We start from the raw sequence: 8,662 nt of genomic DNA on the forward strand, positions 1-8,662 counted from the left end.
TGTAAGTTGTGTCCCATTCTAGGAGAAGGTGCCTGAATTGTTGGTCTATTCTTGCCTCTCATATATATTGTTATAAAAACTTCTGCGTAGAAAGTGAATAGTATTATCATCTCCAGGAGGAAAAAAATAAAGAAAAAAAGAAAGCCCAACAACAACAGACACTTCCTAATCATCTTGCTTGAAAAGAGATGCTAGCTGTGAGCCATTAGGGTGTGTGGAGAGAGATAATTAGAAGAAAAGCAGAGATTAAACAAGGAAATTTAATTTATGAGTGAAAAGGCAAAAGCTCTAAGATAAATGTTTAATCCGGAATATTTAACTATTTCATTGTTCAGTCTCAGTCGGGTAGTTGAAATGAAATTGAAAGAAAAGAAATAGAAGCTCATGGTCTCTTTGTGCTTTCCTAACTGGATCCACTTCTTGTCTCTTCTTTTATTTTGGGATGATAAACTCTGAAAGGTAAGGCTTATTTTTCCTCTTTTTTAATACCTACATCAGCCAAGGTCTCTTGAATGCCAATGTACAAATGCATATATAGATGGGCCGAGGCCAACTGTATGAGGTTCAACAAGGCCAAGTGCCGGGTCCTGCACTTCGGCCACAACAACCCCAGGCAATGCTACAGGCTTGGGGAAGAGTGGCTGGAAAGCTGCCCGGAGGAAAAGGACCTGGGGTGCTGGTTGACAGCCAGCTGAACATGAGCCGGCAGTGTGCCCAGGTGGCCAAGAAGGCCAATGGCATCCTGGCCTGTATCAGAAATAGTGTGGCCAGCAGGAGCAGGGAGGTGATCGTGCCCCTGTACTCAGCACTGGTGAGGCCGCAGCTCGAATACTGTGTTCGGTTTTGGGCCCCTCACTACAAGAAGGACATTGAGGTGCTGGAGCGTGTCCAGAGAAGGGCAACGAAGCTGGTGAAGGGCCTGGAGCACAAGTCTTATGAGGGGTGGCTGAGGGAACTGGGGTTGTTTAGTCTGGAGAAGAGGAGGCTGAGGGGAGACCTCATTGTGCTCTACAACTACCTGAAAGGAGGTTGTAGCGAGGTGGGTGTTGGTCTCTTCTCCCATGTAACTAGCGATAGGACAAGAGGAAATGGCCTCAAGTTGCACCAAGGGAGGTTTAGATTGGACATTAGGAAAAATTTCTTCATCAAAAGGGTTGTCAAGCATTGGAACTGGCTGCCCAGGTTGAGTCACTATCCCTGGAGGTGTTTAAAAGATGTGTAGATGTGGTGCTTAGGGACAGGGTTTAGTGGTGGACTTGGCAGTGCTAGGTTAACGGTTGGACTCAATGATCTTAGAGGTCTTTTCCAACCTAAATGATTCTATGATTCTATGATTCTATGGGTTTGTATGCCTTGGCTACTGAACTCAATATCTACTCTTTACCCCACAGATTTTTTTTGTCTTTTGGAAGAAAGGTGCTTCTGAAGTTTCGGGGAGACTGAAAAGCTGAAGCTACAGTGTGAAAATGATGCTGTTTTCTGGATATTTGTAGGGTGTGAAATATGGAAACTGTTCAGCTGTGCTGGCATCATGCTGGTTGCTGTTCAAAAATCATCCAAGGAGTTGGGTGCTTCCCTTGCAGACATCTGCCAGACTGATGGACAATAGAGACAGGTAGGTCCTGACTAAAGAAGATATTATTGAGCCAGGGAGAGATAGCTTCGGACTTCTAGTTACCTAAATTACTTTTTCCTAAATCAACTCCATTGCCAAAGAATGAATATAAAAAAAAAAGCTGAAAAGTGTCAGATTCAACCTGAGATATATCCTTACAACACAGTAACAACACAGTGCTTTGGCATCTATGTATCTTACCATTTCTGTTATCCTGACTGGAGGCTGATTCTTAATCTGCCATACCAAGACTGCTTTACAATGTTCTGTAAAAATCTAGGATTATTCAGTAGTCAAAAAATGTACACATATGACTCAAATACACTGAGCGCATAAAAATACTTGCAAAAATGGTGAGATTCAGAAATGTTTAGGGCACATATGACCTTGCAGTTTTGGGATGTGAAGCTCATACAGCTCTTATATTTGTTCCAGTATTTTTCTTGACTGCACTGCTTCTGTGTGACATTATTGACCAGGCTGTGATTTACAGCAGTGTAATCAAATTGAGAAGCCAGACCCTAGCAAGCTCAAAACACAAAGGGCTCTGACTAGCTCTGAATCTCAGCTTACCTAGTACTTTACTGTTAGGGGTTTTTTAAATATTTATTGGGAAAGGGAACACATTAATTAAGAACATGATTTTGGATCATAATAGGTGTGAATCTAAAGTCTGCCTGGAACAGAAATATCACAGTTCTCCTGTCTGGTCTTGTTAACCTACTAATGAAATAAAGAGCATTGAATGCAAGGGGTTTTTGTTTTGTCTTTTTTCTAATTTCATTGAAGAAATCTTTCGCTAAGGCCTATTTAAGTATATGCCACACTGAAACACTCAAAACTGCAGGGGAAGACAATATGATGAGGATGCACTGAACGGCAGTCTCTTTATCCCCTGCCAAGCGGAGGGTGACTGGTTCAGCTGCAGATGCTACAAGGAGAGGTCTGCTCTCAGCCAGAGGAATCTCACCAAGATGTCAGTGAGATCTGAGGGCGGTTGCTTCTGGGCATGGTAAAAGCTTTAGGGATTTCCTGGTGTCAGTGAATTAAAAATGAAAAAAGTGGATTCAGGAACCAGCAGGGCTGTGAGATGCGGTGATGGGAGAGTGACAGGAGCATATTGCTACACATGTTAACAATTAGCATCACTCGTAATTTCAGGTACAAGAAAAGGCGAACAAGCAAGCGCTGTTAAAAATCAATAGTGATTCCAGGTTCAGTTAGATGACAGAGGGGATTTTTTCTAAAACCTGACATATTAAATCTGCTATTATAACTGAAATCAGCTGCTAATATACATGGATAAAGTATCAGTGCAGCTAAAGAAAGGAATGTGTACAGGCCATAGCAAGCTGTTGTGAAATGCAGGTGTGAGTTTGTCGCACCTAACTTTTAGTGCCCTCAGTACAGCTTAGATGGCAACAGACTGGAGCCTAGGGAGCAATTCTCATCAGCAGCTCATCACATAGTAGATGCCTATTTTTGATCCAGATTATCACTATAAACTCTACTGACCGTATTGACTCCATTTACTCCATATAGATCTCAGTTAATAATGGAAGCAAAGACACCATATTAGCCATTTACAAGGACAGCACCTGTATCTCAGTTAATAAAATAGGCTATCTATCCGTAGCTAATAGCACTCCTGCCTTCTGATCGGAAGCAAATGTATGATACAGGTTTGGTCTTTTTATCTCTGCAAGTTTGATATTTAAACCAAACTTTGCTAATATGCTGGTGCTGTGCCATGGAAGAGCTGTCCATTAGGAAATGTGCCTGCTGGTGGGTATGTGTGTGTTTGTGTGGGGGTAAGGCAAAACTCAGTTTAGTTTATGCAGGTGCATTATGCAGGTGTCCTGAACACTGCAAAGCATCACCATCTGCAGGTGGTGCTTTATGTGACATCTGTCAGAAGCAGCTCATTCTCTCCTGTCTCAGCCTCAGGGCAGAATTGCATGATGACTGGCTTGATGCATTTTGCTTTTTTTTTTTTTTTTTTTGTTAAATGATGTGGTTTTATATGGTAAAGGAATGCCCAGGCAGCCCAGGTGTATTCTCAGTGACTGAACATCACAACACCAATAGCGAGTGCTCTGGATCACGTGAGACAAAAGGGGCTGCAGTGGACCACATGGCAATGAAAAGGCCCAGAACCAAGTTTCAGAAGGAAAATGTACTTTTTTATGGTAAGGGGAATATGGCCTCTACCACTTTGCAACACCGTGGTTTCTCTCCTGTTCTGGTACTTTATACTTCCAATACAACAGGCTTTAAACAGGCTGTGAAACCTGTGAGCTACCAGCCTTGCTGCAGGGTGCAATAGGGGAAGCAGGTGTAGGAGCAAATATTGGACTCCAGCTTGATGCAAGGTTGATCAGGCCTGAGGGCACGTCTGTCTGGAGGGGTCCAGACAGTTGTGTCTGCGTCTTCCCCACTTGTGCTTTGAGTCATCTGGACTCCAGCCAGCTCTGATATGGAAGCCATGCAATCATAGTTGATAAGACAGTGCCTGAACCAGAGCTGGCTTGTGTCCAGCTAGCTTTGAGCCACGAATGACTGCCGGCACCTTCCCACACATACTGAGTGCTCTTCTCCTCAACTCTCCTTGCAGAGTGCAAGCTTTGGAGTGACCTATGGGTTTCTTTTGGCAAATTTGTTCCGGAGATTCAGATCACCTTTCTTAAAGCTTTGTCCCCTTCAGAGCTAAGGGTTACCTCAGGGTTGAACCCGCTGTGTCTAAAGGGCTTTCTCCTTAGAGGTCTGCATGTACAAGTCTGGGTGTATAGAAACTCTGTGGCATTTGTGAGTTCAAGTGAGCTGACCTCGTTCTAGGAAAACTTGGGGGAAGGCCAGGGCAGTGAGCTGTCTTCTCCAAACCCAAACAGCAGCCTGGTTCAGCAGCTATGGTATAGTCATGCCTTCTTTAAGCTCTGCAACAATTTCCAACTCCAAGGATGTGTATTGCCTGCCATTAGACCTATGGATTACCCTTATCCCTAAGCGTTTAATACGGAAGAGGAGGAGAAGAACACTTTTTGTACTCTTCTGCGTGCAAGGGCCAAGGATGTGCTGAGCTGTTCCTTTAGTGCAAAAGGAAGGTGTCTTGCTTAGACACCTTACTTGAGGGCCTTCAAGGATAAATCCTTGAACTCACTCTCCCATCTAGCTGTTTGCCATTTGACAGCACCAAGTAATGCTTTAAATATGTCCTGTTAGTATTATTCTTTGTTAAGTACTGACAATGGATTTGACAGCCTACAAGGAACAGCAGAAGATGCCATTATCTGGTACTGCCAAGGTGGAGAATGTGGACATGGGGCAATTGGATAGTTGTGTCCCTGGGCTCAGTTCTGCACGTTTCACACAACAGTAAATGTGACATCAGGAGCAGTATATTTTTTAAACACTGAATCACAGAGCACTGTAAGATGTTACCCATGAAGGAGCCAGTCCTTCAGCTGAGACTTTATGATGGCGGACTTGAGCATCTGCCTAAAGACTTTGAGGTTTCCTTTTGCAAGAGGGCTGCCAGATCCAGTTGGAGGACCTAACTCCTAATTATTATTCATGGAAAGAACAGTCCATCTGTCATCAAGATTTATTTGGGGATAAATATTAAAATTCAATTCTGATCTCAAAGGATAGTATCTGTCTGGCGTATATTCCCTAAGGATGGCAGTCTGCCTAGAAGTCAGTGTGGTCAAAAGTTGGCCTGTTTCAGAGAGGGAGCAAAAGGAGAGGGATATATTGGTTTACATATATATGCATATATGCATATGTACATATAGACACATACATGTGTGTGTATTTAGGTATGTGTAAATATATATATAAATGTGTATTTATACATGCTACAAGCAAAGTCAACGTTCCTGTCAGTACTGTACACTTTGAATGCATGGAGGGTGTAAACATTTGAAATCCTTCTTGCCTGGCCATTTTTTTTTTCTTCTAAACTCCTTTTCCTCACACCAAACTACTGGAATGACAGAACCATCCATCTTATGCATGAAAACAGATATTTCTTCTAAAGAAACAATAAGATGCACCTTGGACTCGGATATGGACCCTGAGTTGTCATAAAATACTCTAATTAACAGCTCTTCAATTGCTATGACAATTTACAGTTAAGCTACTGCCTTTTATTTTTATGTTATTTGATTTTATTTTGAGCAGCAGTAAATTTTAAATCAATCTGCCCCCACACTTTTTGTATTCTTGCCATTGGTGAAAGATATATTTTTTAAAGACTTTACAGTATTAAGCTGTTTAGGGATCATAAAATGAATCTACCACTTCATCATACTGAAATATGACCTTTTTCTGCTTAAAAATCTTAAAATAATTAGATCAAAATTTTCGTTGTTGATATTTGTGCTACAGTAATTCATGGCTGATAATTTAATTGAATTTTCATATGTATGAAGCAGATGTTATAGGTTCTCTGCTACATCACTAGGGTAGTGTTAGTCATGCAGATTTATAATAAAGCAATCCCTTATTGTTCCTTCCCACATTTATCTACATTTTGTGCTGCAGCTGATTTTGCAATTGTCTCATTTAATTATGAACATTGACATCATTTACAGGATTTATGCATCTAATTAAGTAGACTCTAATAGAGAAGTTTCAGACATAAAGCCAAGAGACTCATATATGTTTGCTAGTGGTTACATTGGTTTCTATTGTTTCTCCTAAGCAAGATGAGTGAGAAAAAAATAAGATCTTTGTTTCCTGATATCAGAAGGAGTCTTAAAATAAAATATCTTCAGTCTCCTCAGTCTCATTATATATGAAGGAATATTTTAAAATCTTAAATTGATTGTTAATATTAAACACTGTGTAAAAGTAACAGAGCAGAATACAAAAGCAGAAGCGGTAGTGGGAGCTGAGAAGCCATGGTTATAGACAGTCTGTTGACCAAGGAGATATTATAACAACTGGTAAACCATTTATTAAAGCATATATTTATTCATTGAATAAGCCTTTATAAACTATATGTCTGTGACATTAATATAAAGTGTGAACCTTTTCATTTTCCAGGCAAAGGTAAAATGAAAGAGATTTGTTGATTAACGATCCTCTAAACTGTTGGAATGGCCCAGAAAGGTCAGGAATGAGAAAAAATCCAGTTCATTAGTCAGCAAGTTTTTCTCCTCATGGTTTTATTGCTCAAGCTTGCTTATTTATTGGTCAAGACAAGGGAAATGAACAGGAAAAAGGCCAGCTAGGGTTATAGTCCAGCTCTGTAACAGGCAGATACGGCTTCCTGCCCTTCAGGAATTTCCATTTCTGCTCATACCCAGTCACTATTCACTGAAAACCACAAGTAATATTAATTTAGTCTGACCTCCACCATAGACAGGACAACAACTATGTTTGTTCATTTCCATAGATCTGTTTAAGCTTGATGCTCCCTCCTGTTTTAAAGCCTTCAGGTGAAAGGAGGGTCCACTATGTCTGGTCATTTGTTCGGGACCAGGCTCATCACCATGAGCCCTTTCTTGTTGAATATAGTGGGGTAATTGGGATGAAGTAGTTGGGCCACTGGTAGAGGTGAAGATGTTCAAAACAACCTATGCGTGATAAGTATTTCCTATCTCATTGTAATACCTCATCTCTTTATAAGTCTTAAGGAGCCAGTGGGTGTTCAAAAAGATTTGAACCCAGAGTAACCGATAGCTGATGAAGAATGATGCTTGATAAATCATGAAACAGCAGAGTTCAGAGGGATATCAGTCATCTGGCCCATACCTCTGCCCCAAATGTTATCCCTCTTTGCTTACACTAATCTTCCTCTTCTGTCTCCTCACTCAGGAAATTCAGCAGTCTCTCTAGGAAATCTGCTTGCATGAGTAATAGTTGGTAAATCCTGTGACTTTAAAATAATTCTGTCTTGTACTGATTTAATCCTATAATTTTTGCGTGCATTCCCAGAAAACATGAAAAACAATTTATTGTTTTCTTTTACATATTTGAAAGTTCATACGTGTCCTTTCAATCTTCTGTAAGTTGAACAGGATTCATTTTTTCTTGTTGGGAATGGAGAGAGGTATTCAATACCCATGAATTGAATACCTATGATGTGCAGTAGTTTTTAATTATGTAGCTGTTATCTGTCTCCCCCAACTTTTCAGCATAATTGTAATGAACAGTATTTCTTTCCATTCTGATCTTTTAATAAAAATCTTGTTGTGTTTTTTTGTTTTCATTAAAGTCACAGCTCCAGGAGTCATGGGATTATTTGAAACTTTCAACTTTTCTTAGAAGAACTTTTCAGAGAGAAGCATAGTGCAGAGGCAAAAAAAAAAAAAAAGTTTGTTCTGGGCCAGCATGCACATTCTTCTTCTCCTCCTCAGCCATATAAAAGTTTTTTTTTTTCTCTTTAAAAGAGCAGGTCGGCAAAAGCTCTTATTTTGCTTATTTTAGCAATTCTCGTGAAAGAACATTTGCTCACATTGTTTTGGCTCGCAGACCGCACAACAGCTGTGAAAGCTTCCCAGCACCTATGGTCAATAAGGAAATGGCTACTGTACTAGTTGACAAACTGCAGTGTTTTTGAGAAACTCACTACCTCCAGGAGAACTGTGGTATCGTTCTCAGAACAGAGGAAAATCTAATGGCTACAATATAGTATTTTTCATCTGCGTGCTTTCAATTTGAATAAAAAACAGATGCAGAGGTACTAGCTTCCATTCCTCATAATATTGTCATTCTTATCAGCAAGCTGAACTGATAATATTTTGAAAAACTGTAGCTGGGTGGCCATTAATTAAGGTTTCTCACCCTTATGAAGGCTGCATTGCAAATACCCCACGGTTTATCCACTGCCACTGACCACATATTTCTGGTGGAGTTCTTCTGTAATCACATGGCAAGCAGACCAGGCTAGCTGTAAAGTAAAAAATGGATCAGGTTGTGTGAGACCCGTAAGGGGACTTTACAAGAGCGCTACCAAAGAAGGAGAGGTGCAACTAGAATTAAGCAGAAGACAGCTGTGGCAGTGGGGTGCCAAATGACAGGATGGAGTCGTCTGTCTGAAAA

The sequence above is a fragment of the Calonectris borealis genome, chromosome 1, assembly GCF_964195595.1.
Source record: "Calonectris borealis chromosome 1, bCalBor7.hap1.2, whole genome shotgun sequence".
Lineage (NCBI taxonomy): Eukaryota > Metazoa > Chordata > Aves > Procellariiformes > Procellariidae > Calonectris > Calonectris borealis.